Below are 13,577 nucleotides of genomic sequence, written 5' to 3' on the forward strand. Positions count from 1 at the left end.
AGCCTCCTAATTGTAATATCATCTAGGCCACATCTTTCCACTTTTTCCCAAGAGATTAATCTGAGACACTTTGTCAAATGTTTTGCTAAAATCTATTATCTACATTATTCCCTTGGTCTGCCAGGGTATTAACCCTGCTGAGAAAGGAAATGATGTTAGGTTGGCATGACATCCTTGATGGAGCCATGCTGGCTTAATGATCATTGCTTAGATCATTGCTAGTCATTTCTTTAGCAATACATTCCAGAATTTTGCCAACAGAGTCAAGTTCGTTGGCCTGTAGTTTGCAGATTTCCTTTAATTTTTTTCCATTAGGACATTTACCCTTCTTCAATTCTATGGCATTTCTGATATTTCAAAGATCCCTAATGGTGACTTTACCAACACACCAGGCAGTCCTGTCATTTCCATGGGATGTAATTCATCTAGAACCCTGGGAGTTAGCTTAGAGCAGGCTGCTTGATACTTTCTTACTACCTCTTCACTTGGGTCTCAATTTCCTACTCTCCATTTTCTTTCTGTCCTTCCTTCTCAGTATGAGTATCACAATAGAGCAAATAGAAAGAAAAGAGTTTGTCCCTTCCTTAACCCTCTTTCTAGCAACACAGCTGATTTTAAAAGAGCCTTTTTTATTATCCAACTTCAATTCATTTTGAGCTACAATGAAACTTTCTTAAAGGACTATGTCATTCTTTTTTATTCAATTTCCATTACTAGTCTTTGCCTCCATTTTCTATACACAACTTTTAAAAATCTTAAGTTGTGCTTCCCTAAATCTTTACAGAGATGTGGGAGACTGTGGGTATATATGCCGTCAATCAGAGTCAGTTGCTTTGCTTCTCTGATCTTTGTTATCAGAGAAAGTTCTACATTTTAAAAAGATTTTCTGCCTTGTCAAGTGGTTCATTGTGTACCCAGGACCATCTCTTTGGACAGTTCCTCTCTTTTCCTTCCTCGCTGAAATTTGTTTCTGTTTGGGTCTTCAGAATTTCATCCTTGAGAGTTTCCCATTCCACCTGGATTGACTTCTTCTGCAGAATATGAAGACCATGAGATCCTGTCCTTTCTCTGAACATTTTGAAATTTGCTCTCCCAAAGCCTAGAGTGCATGTCAGATTAGGCCTAGCCTTCCTCTCATCTATCATAAATCCTAAAATGGAGTGGTAGCTCCCCCACCCCAAAATTCAGATCCTTTCTGCTTCAGCAGTTAGTTTCTCTGTTGGTAGAATCAGGTCCAAAACAGCAGCTTCCTTCTTTATTTCTTCCCCTGTCAGTGCTTCAGGTTCACCCCTATATCTCCTAACCTTTTCTCAATTAACAGCCACATAGCTCGGAAAAAAAAGACAAACCTTCTCATGTCCCCTGGGGTTCAGACAAGGGCAAGGCCCTGTTGAGAGTGTGGTTAGTGAGGCCTCAGGCACTGGCTTTGGGTGAGAGTTGGAACTAATCCCAAGGCTGGGAGTTTTGGCATTCACACATTTGGATTTGCAATGAACCCTCAAATGCTCAAATGAAATTGTTTTGTTTTGTTTTAATATCCCTTCCAAAGATCAGGGAAGACTGGTAGGCACATGCATCTGCATTTGCCTATTTGCAAACAGTTTGCATCCTGGGCAGAACTTGCACCTGCAGGAAAGGAGTTTTTGTCACACTGGAGACAACTAACCTGAGATATTGTCTGTGCCTGTAACCCCAGAGAGAAGTCTCTATGATATCCCGTGGAAGCAGCAAAGGCAGAGAGCCTGGTGCAGTCTTGAGGTTCTGGGATATAGAGCCTCGAGCCACACATCTCCAAGGTCAGTAGGAGCTCAGCCTGCATTCTGAGTTCACAAGGAGCTTAGCTTGGGTATACAATCTGAACCCAGACAAGGGATAGGACACCTCAACACACAGATAGCCAGTAGCAGGAACAATTGTTAAGAGCCTCTGACCTCATATTAGTGGGGAGGTTGGGGTCCTGACAAATAAAACAGTCAAGTGATAACAGAAAGGCCCCAATTCTGGATGTATAAGGGACAATTTGCAGTGTAGTGACAGTCATGGTTGAGTAGTCCACAACCAATTCTGTTTGGTCAGTCAACAATCATTTACCAGTGCCAAGCACTGGACCAAAAAAAAAAAGGCAAAATAGTCCCTGCCCTCAAGAAACTTCCACTGAGCATATCTTATACAAAAAAAATGCAGAAGCATAGGTTGAGTTTTAAATTTAGGATTGGTTACAAGGTCAACTAATAGAAGAAATGTAGCAAGAGTTTAAAAATGATATTATAAATGAAATGAGAGATCCAGAATAAATCATCGAAGAAAAATGAAAGGTCAAGAGGAAAGACTTGGAAGGAGAACTAACAGCTTAGTAAAAGAGGTTCAAAACCTTACCCCAGTAACAAATTCTGAAAATTCATATGGACCAAAAAGAAGTTAATGACTCTGTGAGACAAACAAGAAAACATAAATTGCTTAGTTAAAAAAAATCCCTATTTGGTAAAAACTGCTGGTAAAACTGGAAAGCAACCTGGCAGAAATTAGGCGTAAACAAACTTCTTATAACATAATCGACAATATGTCCTAAATGAGTAGGTGATCTTAATATTAAAGGTCATATTATTTTAAAAATTTGAAGAAATAATATACCTCTCACAGCAACGGGAAGGAAAAGATGTGTTCTTAACCAAAGGATAAACTAGATCATTTTTAGTCACATGAAACTGAAAATAGAAGAAAATTTAATGTATCTCATATCAAAAACTATTGACCTAGAAAACAAGTCAAGGATTAAAAAAAAATCTAGCATCATTGGACTACTTGAACACCATGACCAAAAAAAGGAGTCTGGAAACCATATCTCAAGAAAACGTGAATGAAAACTACCCAGACCTATTGGAACCAGAGGACAAAATGAAAATAGAAAAAATCCACCTTTTACCTCCTGAAAGAAGTCCCCAAATGAAAACTCCCAGGAATATCATAGCCCAAATGCAGAGTTTCCAGGTCAAATAAAAATTACTTCAAGGATCCGCAAGGAAAAAGCTCAAATACATAGAAGCTACAGTCAGTATCACAAAAGATTTAGCAGCTAAAGGAGAGGACAGCTTAGAATGCAGTATTCTGAAAAGAAAAAGATAGAGGTTTACAATCAATGATAACATCCAGAAAAGCTGCATATAATCCTAAAGGTACTTAAAAAATCTGGACCTCTCATTTCATTTATACTATCTTTTTTTAAACTCTTGCTAGCTGGGTGACCCTGGGCAAGTCACTTAACCTCTGTTTAACTGAGTTTCCTCAACTGTGAAACAGAGATAAAAACAGCCCTTATCTCACAGGGTTGTTGTGAGGACCAAATGAGAAAACATTTGTAAGTGCTTAACATAATGCCTGACATATAGTAGGTGCTTAATAAATGCTCATTCTTTTCCCTTCCTTTCCTTTGGCATCATATCAATCAGCTCTCTCTGGCTTGGCACTGGAAATTTTGGCTTATCTTGTATTATCCAGAACTCTTCACTGGGTGATTATTATCCCAATCCACCTCTCACTGTGCCTATCTGAAGGACACAATTTGGGTGTCTATCTTAGCTCAAATTCTATATAACTCCTAGCACCAATCGCACTGCTTACAATTCAATTCAACGAAGATTTATTAAGTAGAAGTTGTGTGCAAAGCGGTGTGATCAAACGAATGAGTGGATGAATGAATGAACAGATGGATGGATGGGTGGATGGTTGGATGGATGGGTGAATGGATGGATGGATGGATGGATGGATGGATGGATGGATGGATTGATGGGTGGATGGATGATGGATGGATGGGTGGATGGATGGATGGATGGGTGGGTGGGTGGATGGATGGATGATGGATGGGTGGGTGGATGGATGGATGGATGGGTGGATGGATGGATGGATAGATGGGTGGATGGGTGGATGGTTGGATGGATGGGTGGATGAATGGGTAGATGGATGGATGGATGATGGATGAATGGATGGATGGGTGGATGAATGGATGTATGGATGATGGATGGGTGGATGGATGATGGATGGATGGTTGAATGGATGGGTGGATGGATGATGGATGGGTGGATGGATGGATGGTTGAATGGATGGGTGGATGGATGGATGGTTGGATGGATGGGTGGATGGATGGGTGGGTGGGTGGATGGATGGATGGATGATGGATGGATGGATGAAAGAACATTTATTCAACACTTTCTATGTGCCAAGCACTGTACTAAAACCTAATCATACAAATGCAAAAGCAAAGATAGTCCCCTGAGAAATGAGGAGGCAGGCAGATGACTTGAAGGGCAAATCAAGCATCCACCACCATCTTGACCATCATATCCTGATGATAGCCCATGGGCTGTCGTGGTATTTATGGATACAGCCCAGAGCCCTGAAGCCAAGAGCCTTGGGAATAGCAAGGCTTCCAGCTCAATGACTCATTATCCTCAGAAGCAAACTCTGTGGCTTCTGTAGCTGTACAGAAGATCCAGAAGAAAAACTCCTTGCCACCAAAAGCCTTTTATTGTTGTTCAGTCATTTTGTAATCATGTCCAGCTCTTTGTGATCCTAATTTAGGGTTTTCTTGGCAAAGATACTAGAGTGGTTTGCCATTTCCTTCTCCAGCTCATTTTAGAGATGAGGAAACTGAGACAAACAGGATTAAGTGACTTGACCAGGATCACACAGCTAGTAAGTGTCTGAGGCCAGATTTGAACTCAGGAAAATGAGTCCTCCTGACACCAAGCCCAGTGCTCTATCTGCTGTGTCACCTAGCTGCCTTCATCAAAGTCCTGGGCAATGTCAAGTCATTTGACATCAGAAATTGATATGATACTATCAATGCAAATGACATTGAAAAAGAGGCATTGACATCTGTTTGGCCAGTATACCCTAAGCACCATGGGACTGTTCTATCAGGCTTGCTGCTGGAAACATTCTCTGTGTGCTATCTCTCCCATTAGAATATGAGCTCCTTGAGAGAGGGGACTGTTACACTTTTCTCTTTGTATCACAGTGATTTGCACATAGAAAGTGCTTAATAAATGCTTGAGCCATTCATTCCCTGTCCTCATGGAACTTACATTCAAATGAGGGAAATAACACATAAAAGGGAGAAGTGACCAGGGAGGGGGCGTTCTGGTCTGGAATTGTCCTAGGGATGGTGAGTTGGGCCTGGGCATTAGGGGAACTGAGTGACGTGCTCCATACAGAAATCATGGCGGAGTCAATGGTAAATGACAGGAGCAAGGCAGCTGGCGAGGAGGAGTAGAAGGTACAGAGAATTGGGATCCGTGACCGGATCTTGGTCCGGGAGAGACCCTGGGAGACATACAAAGTTAGGATAAGGCACAATATGGGTCTCGTGGATCTTCTATTCCAATATTATAAAGGGTTCTTCAAGGTCCAAGGTGGGGAAAGACTACATCAGTCCAAGAGAAGCACAGGTATTTGCATCCTTCTGATATAAAAATGAAATACCACATCACCTACTCAAATGGCTTGCAGTCTCCCTTGGGAGACAGCACCTATAATATCTGACATAATCATAGTTCAGTAGTGCCCTTTAGTTCACAAGGTGCTTACTCTATAAATACACAGGTTCTTCTTCCCTCATAAGGTTGTTTGCTTTGTAAACCATAAAGAACTATGTAAGAAATGTGAGTCATTATGATTTTAACTGCTCCTCTGTGAGGTAGGTGGTACAAAGGCTGTTATACCCATTTTACAGAGGAAAACCCATAAAAAGCTCAGAAAAGTAAAATGACTCATGCTTCAAATTCATATAACTAGTAAGTGAGAGAGCAAAGATTTGAATTCAGATCTTCTGACTCTGAATCTGGTCCTTATTTCAGTAAAGCCAGTTGGCTTTCTTTTCTTTTTCCTTTCTTTTCTTTACAGGCTAGCTCTCACTGTCTTACCCTGGCTCACTGACCCAATCTAAACCACTGAGCATGGAAGTTTCAACCTGCAGTATTATCCCAGCTGGGTCTGGTTCATCCTTCCTTAGGCAGCCTGGTGGTTCTCCATTTCTAGAGGCTCACTGTATTGATGTCAGCCTTTGTATGGACATCCAATTGGCCTCCTACTGTAGCTCAGAAATCTTGACCTTGGGTGACCCACCAGCCTTACCCTCCCCCAAAACATGGACCTACAGGTATCTGCCACCCAGCCCTACCAGCTGCCATATGTGGCTTTCTAACAAGTTGCTGAAACAAATATAAAAGATATAAAAGCAATATCATGGGTGGTGAATCAAAACAGGTTCTATAAGGGTCTAAAGGGAAAACAGGCTAGGAATAGGCTTTCTCAAAGTCACTCACCCACTCCCTGGGTACACTCAGTGGTTTCCAGGTTAATATGCCAATTAATTTTTGCCCCACTTGAACATAACTCTCCCAGTTCAGCAGTTTCCAGGAGACGCTTAGGGGAAGGGTTCAGGTAGCTCCTGGTTCTGCTACAGTAAGCTGAGCTGGAGTCCCCAATTCTTAACAGTGACTGGTCCCCGCCTCCACTTGCCTAGAATAGTAACACAAGATTTGCTGCTCACCATTCCTGTGATGCACAGTTCAGTCTCTCCACTACAACATTCAGAGGTGTCTGTCCACTCACTAAGCCCACACTCAGGTTTCAGAAATAAATCCTGTTGCAGGAAAACAACATCTCTCCCTGTGATCTCTCTCACCACTAAGCGGCACTCCCCTATTCCCCAAAGCACAGAATTCATGTGTGTTCTTGGGTTTTTGTTATTGCTATTTAGGTTTGTTTGTTTGTTTTTCCATAATGGGATGTGATGTCATTGGAAATCTTGCCAGAGCGACTCCAAATAGGATGGAGTTTTTATTATCACTGTGTTTGTCCTTCATTCTCAAAGAGGACCATGACAGCAAGGAAATGATGACATGACTTTTAGTTGACTTTGATTTGAGTGAGGGAGGACTATGCAAGGTCACCAGCCTCATTTTCTCCTCCAGAGTCATCTGGGTCCAGTGGCCTGATATTAAATAGGATGGAGACTAATCCAGAGACAGCACAGTTATGACAGCTTCAAAGTTGTAGAATCTTTGAGTGGGAAGGAATTTCAGAGAGTCAGCTATTCAAATCCCTTTATTTTACCGACAAAGGAACTGAGGCCCAGAGAAGAAGAAGGAATTTGTCCATAGTCACATCCTTGGGTCTCTGAGGATTTTAACATTCCAGTCCTGCAACTGTTCTTGGTAGGGAAGAGGATATACAGCATACCTAAAAAATGGAATCTTCAAACAAGGCAAGTCATGAGGCAGTTCATGACAAGAGGGAAAGACAGGAAATCCATAAGCTCATAGTATTTAGAGATGAAAGAGACCTAAGATTCTAATCTCCAACCCTCCTCCCCATTTTGTACAGGAAGAAATTGAGAGCCAGAGACACCACATGACTTGTCCTCTAGTGAGGTCCTTCCTCACCAGAGCCAGAGACACTGTGTGACTTGTCCAAGCAGACCCTGGATTGAATCCAATTCATTTTACTTGTAGCTTCCTTGAGAGAGGTTTGTGTTGGATAAAGAGCAGAAGGTCTTGAGCCAAAAAAGGAGAAGGAATTGTGATGGTAATTTGGAGAGCTCTGGAAATGTAAAAAAGCTAAGAATGAATTCAGGAAGGGGAAATATGGAAGGTGAAGAGAAAAGAAAGAAGAGGTATAGGACCCAAAAGATAAGGAGATACAGAAAAAGAATGATATAAGCTGTAGGAAAAGAAGGATTGGAAGGGGGAAGATTTAAGCAGAAAAAGAAGATAGTTAAACAAGGTAAGGAAGAAAAAGAAAGCTGGATGTGGTTGTCCAAACATGAACAAGACTCCATTCCAGAGGTGAAGGCTCCAAACAAAGAGTCTAGCAGTTCAGTTCTCCAAAGGATCTACTAAAAAGAAAGACAAGGATTATGGACAACATGAACTTAATGACCTGAATTGAGGGTGGGATGTTTCTATTTCTATCATGTTACCTATGGCCTGTTATCTATGCTCAAAGTACAGGCTGTTTTCCTGCCTAGAAAAGAGGGTAAAAGATTTAAGGAATAGGTACTCTATACTCCAAGTTATCAAGGAGAATGAATTAGTCTTTGAAATAAAAGAAGGTCTTCAATGTTAATAATGTTCAATAAAGACGAAAAAGGAAGTAAATGAGAAATCCTTATGTCAGAAGGTTGGAGGATGGAAAAAATGTCACAGAAGAAAAGAAAAAAGGAGCATCAAACACTTGAAGCTAAAAAATAATGGATATGAGAGTCTTTCCAAAGAGGAGGGAGCTGAAGTCTGAAGACTTGTTTGAGGAATGGGACATTGTAGAGTCATCCACACTTATCTGAGAGGTCAGGCAGGAAGAGAAGTGGTAGTGGGTGAGTCCTTGATGAGTGGTATTAAGGTAGCTATTTGCTGAGCTGAAAATAATGAAGAGAGTATGGATCTGGGACATGACAGAGAATCCTCATGGATTTATCAAATCTGATGAAAACCCCTCCCATTTCTAGTGAGTCACGTGGACATATATGAGATGCTGCTAGAAAGAACCTAAAAGTATTACTAAATATTATGTAGTCTTGGACAAGAAATAGAAGACCCTGTGGGGGGACCTAGATGGTCTTTTCATGACTACTGCTCCTCAAAGGCAAAGGATTCAGAAAAAAAGACAGATTTGGAAAGTGAGCAGCTGACTGAGAAAATGGTGTCTGAGAATGGGATTTGGATGATGGTGTCAAGTAAGGAGAGTTGTGTGGCTTAAATAGGAATGAGAAGCTATTGAACAGAGATGTAGAGTGCCTAACCCTCCCTTCCCATGTTCCCATCAGATTGCTTCTACCACCATGATTTCCCACACATACACATACACAAACACCTTCAGTTTCTCCCTAATGCTGGTTCATTGCCTCCTACCTACCAACATGCCTACATTAAAACAACAATAACAACAATCTTGCAACCTTCTCTTATAGACATCAACAGTAGAATGTGGACCTGAAGACTATTCTACAAAAAAAAAAGTTCTCCAAATTTCTCCTCCCCAAAATCAATCTCCAACCTTCTTCACAAGTCCAAACTCCCCCAAAACACCCTCACAATTTCTGTCTCAATTATTAGCTTTAGCTTTTCTCTCTTGTTCTGTTCTTCCCACCAAAGCAAGCTCACCATAATTTTGTTCACTGACCTTGCTTTGTGTTCTAGGGTCAGATGAAGGGTCGTTCCTCACTAGAAGGCCTTAATCAAAAGCTGCCTAACCATTTCTGGAGTCACTAAAGAAGGGGCAATTCTTCTTTAGGCATTACTTGGACTAAATGACCTCAGACTTCCTTCCCAATGTTAACATCCTTTGATTTTGTTTATTTCTCTAATTCCAAATCTATTCTTCTATAATTGTCTCTTGCCTTATCTGGCTGAAAGGTGGAAGAAGAAATGGACAAAGAAAACTGAGCACTTGTAGAGAATAGAACAGGGAGCATAACAGATGGGAAGGAGGGAGGGAGCAAAGGAGAATAGAATATATGAGATAGCATCAGGATTAGGAGGTTTAGAGACCTACAAAGTCATCTTGAACATACAAACAGTTTCCTAACTTGGAAACAGAGTTGGTTCCAAAAGCGATTGTCTCACTTGTTTGCTGTCACCTGTTATTTTCGATCTGCCCTTCTCTTCATCTCTGGCCCACTGCAGAAATGAAGACAGTCTCATGGTTTCTCCTATATTTTTAGTCCCTAAGCAAGCCCAGGGTCCTTTGGGGCTTGCTAAATGAAGATTTTAACTCCTGGCCACCCCCTCATATCACTCCTACCTGATCCCATCCCACTCCTGGCTTCCCTTTTTTCACCTGGGAAAAAACAAAGACCAGGGAGAGGCTCCTAGGAGTACACAATTGAGCAGTCTACATTTAGGGAAAAACTCAAACTTCTCTCTCTTCCCCCCCCACCCCCTTCTCCAGTTAAGAGGAGGTCTAGCCTGAGACTAGATGGGTTCTAAATGAGAGGCATTAAGAAAATTAGATGAAAGGCAAATTCTGGCCTTGAGACCAGTCCCAGGGCTTGGAGGAGATTTAAAGGCTGTGGAGAGAAGGAGTAGTAGCCCAGGAGATTTTTCCTCTTCTCCTTCAGTTCTGACTTTGAATCTATACTCAGTGCTCACCACAGTGCCTGGCACATCTAACTGCTTAACAAATGCTTGATGTACTTGACTAATGTGGAAATCCATTTAACATGATTGCACATATTCAGCCTGTGTCAGATTGCTTGCTGTCTTGGGGAGGGGAGAGGAAAATCTGGAAGTCAAAATCTTATAAAAAATGAATGTTGAAAACTATCTTTACAGGTAATTGGAAAAAGCAAAATACTATTTGCAAGAAAAATGCTTGTTGTTTGATTGTTGAATGACTGGTTATCTGCACAAGTTCTGGAGTGGCATTGGGACAAAATGAGTATATGTATATAAATATAGATATACATATGTGTGTATGAATCATACATTTATGCATATGTATATTTGTGTATATATACATATGCATATATAACTGTATTTCAATATTACTGATTTCCTTTGTAATTCCTTATTTTATGCCCTTAAAACATTCTAAAGGATCCATAGGCTTGATCAAACTCTCAAAGGAGACTATCACCCAAAAAACATTAAGAATCACTGGTAGATTGTGGAAATAATATATTTTGCATGACTCCACATGTACAATCAGTATCATATTGCTTGCCTTCTCAAGGGAAGGAGAAAATTTTTAAAAATTCAAAATTTTTTAAAAAAGGAGGAATGTTAAAATTTTTTAAAACATGTAATTGGAAAATATTTAATAAAATAAATAAAAATATATTAAAGAATCCCTGGTAGATGATTTCTAAGATGCCTTCCTCCTCTGAAATCCCATGATTATTATGTAAGAAAGGAAATGAAGTTCCACAACCGTGGACCAGCCCATTGTAAGTCACATAAGGTGGGACTGCCTACAAGTTAATAACGAAGAATTGTAATATGGAAGGCAGGACTAAAAGGACTGGCCAGGACAGCCCAGCAGCTCTGAAGGAATCAAAAGACAAAATGGGAAAATGTGGTGAGTGTCTCTCCAGTGCAAATCAATTTGACAATCCTTACAAAATGACCCAGTGTGCATGCAAAAAAATAAACCAAGAGCCAGACTGAAGAATCATGCTACTGTGAGGGCATTAAGAGTCAGACATCTCCCCTTCTGACTGCAAAGTTGCAAACATTATAAGGCAACATCAAGAAGAGAGGAAAAAAAGAAAAAGAAAGCTTTGATTTGTAGACAATAGCACGCCTCCTGGAGAGGCAGCCTCAAAGCCACTAAAACCTGAGTCTTGCCTCTACAACTCTTGCCCCTGACACCCAACGGCATTTTCTCAAGTCACTTAATGCCCTGTAGTAGTTCTCTAAAGCCAGGGTGCAGAAAGGGTGTGAATCTGCACTGGTGGAGGGAGTTTGCTCTCCTGGGAGTGCCTTATAGCAATGAAATCACAGGTCTCATCTCAGGTGATACTGCAATGCAGAGCCAAAAGGGGCTGAATTCATGGCAGCAACATTTTCATGGCAGCCATGTTTTCCAAAGTCACTAAAAATGTCTGTGGAAATGACAGCGAATGGAAGCAGCCGTAATGTCATACCTCATTGAACGTCTCACGTGTCTCCGGAGCTGATGCACCAGACTTGGAACCGAGAGAAGCTCTGTCAGTCACTCCTAGCTCTCCTGGGCCCATCTGGGCCTGGTACATGGTCTATGGACACTTAATAAATGTTTATTGGCTAACTGACTGACTGTTTCCTCATCTGTAAAATGTAAGAATTGGAAGAGAGGCCTCATAAGAGGCTTTTCAGCTGTGAGTCTGTGGTTCTGTCCTAGATTCTGAACAAATGCTTGTCCCGCTGACCTCCCTGCAGCAATACTGTTCTAAGCCCACACTGTTATGTGACGGCTTCCTGCATGTGTCCCATGGATATCCTATGAGGCTTTAAGCTTTTTGGTTCAGGGGGCATTTTGTCTACTTCCTTGTACCTCCCAAAGCCTTGCTCAGTGCTGGTCACAGAGTAGATGCTCAATAAATATTAGGTGAATAACAAAATGGAGGACAATGAGAACAGAATAGCCTCTTGGGGGGAGTGTGACAAGATGACAGTTTATGTGAAAGAGACCTGGAGATTTTAGTGGACTCCAAGCTCAACGTGGTTAAGAGGGCAGGATCATCTTAAGGAATGGGGTGCTCAGCTTAAACTTTTAGTATGAGCATTCACCCCCTCAGAAATCCAAAAATGCTACTCATCACAGCTTGATTTATTTAGTTGACTTAAAGACTAGACTTAAGTTGACTTACTAGACTTAAGTGATGCAGATTAAATTTAAAAGTGTGTCCCCAGTGAGCTAGTTGTTAAACACTTCTTAGCATACCCTTGTTACAGCAGCATGCCTCAAGGAACAGATACAGGAAGGCCATTTCCCAACCTTAAAGAAACTGAAGACATTTGCAAGGAATCGGACCACTAAGGGAATGGATGTAGCTCTTATTCAAGCAAGGCAACCCACGTCCTTCAGTGTTTACAAGTCAGACGCAATGATGCGACCTCCGTGGGGCACAATAGTTGATTTTGTCCCATCAGATTATTCTCTTCCTTCAAAGTCAACGTCTGAAAAGCAACATAGCATAATAATAGTAATAATACCTAGTATTTACCTAATACTTCAAAGTTTGCAAAGTACTGCACATGTGTATTTCATTTAAGCCTCAGAACAATGCTAGAAGGTGGGTACTAATATCATCCCCATTTTGCAGATGAGGAAACTAAGTCACACAGACTCTAATACTACGTGCCTCGCTGTGTAGTGTAGAATGTATCCTGGGATTGGAGTCAGAGAACCTAGCATCTAATCCTGGAGTTTGCTGCTTATTGTTCGGGTTAGGGCAAAAAGAGACTTCACCCCTCTCTGGGCCTCAATTCTCTCAATCTGTAAAAAATGAGAGGGCCATATCAGATTATCTCTGAGCTTTCTTCTTCCTCCGAATCCTATAATCCTCAGACCATCACGAGATCTCAAATGAGTTTGTTTTTTGTTTGCTTTGAGAGGCAGAGCAAAGCTCTTTAACGATGAGAAAATACTTGCTCTAGTTACTGAATTACATAAAATCATTGCCCAACATTGTCCTCTGCCACATATTGGCTGTGTGACCCTGAGAAGTAGCTGAACTTCTCTGTGCCCTCTAGGGAACTCTGTAAGACTGTACAAGGTGCTGACCTGTATTGGTAAAAGGAGACGACTCACCTATCCCAATAAAATTATCGGGCCAGTCTCTATCCCTATAAAAATCAATGAAGTGAAAAGATGCTGTCTGTGCATATTACTAAACATGTGCTAATATTTTAGGAAAGTTTTAATTTTGTTCATTACAATTTCACTAAGGTTAAAAAAAAAAAAGCTAAGTGGGGCATTCAGGGCCTGCCTTAGGCAAAGCCGAAGTAGGTGACGTTTCTTTATGGCACACCTCTATGCTCTTTTTTGTTCCCTTCCATAACCCAGTGCCCTCATTCATCAGCCTCACACTCCACAGC

Source organism: Trichosurus vulpecula, chromosome 4 (genome assembly GCF_011100635.1).
Source record: "Trichosurus vulpecula isolate mTriVul1 chromosome 4, mTriVul1.pri, whole genome shotgun sequence".
NCBI classification, from domain to species: domain Eukaryota; kingdom Metazoa; phylum Chordata; class Mammalia; order Diprotodontia; family Phalangeridae; genus Trichosurus; species Trichosurus vulpecula.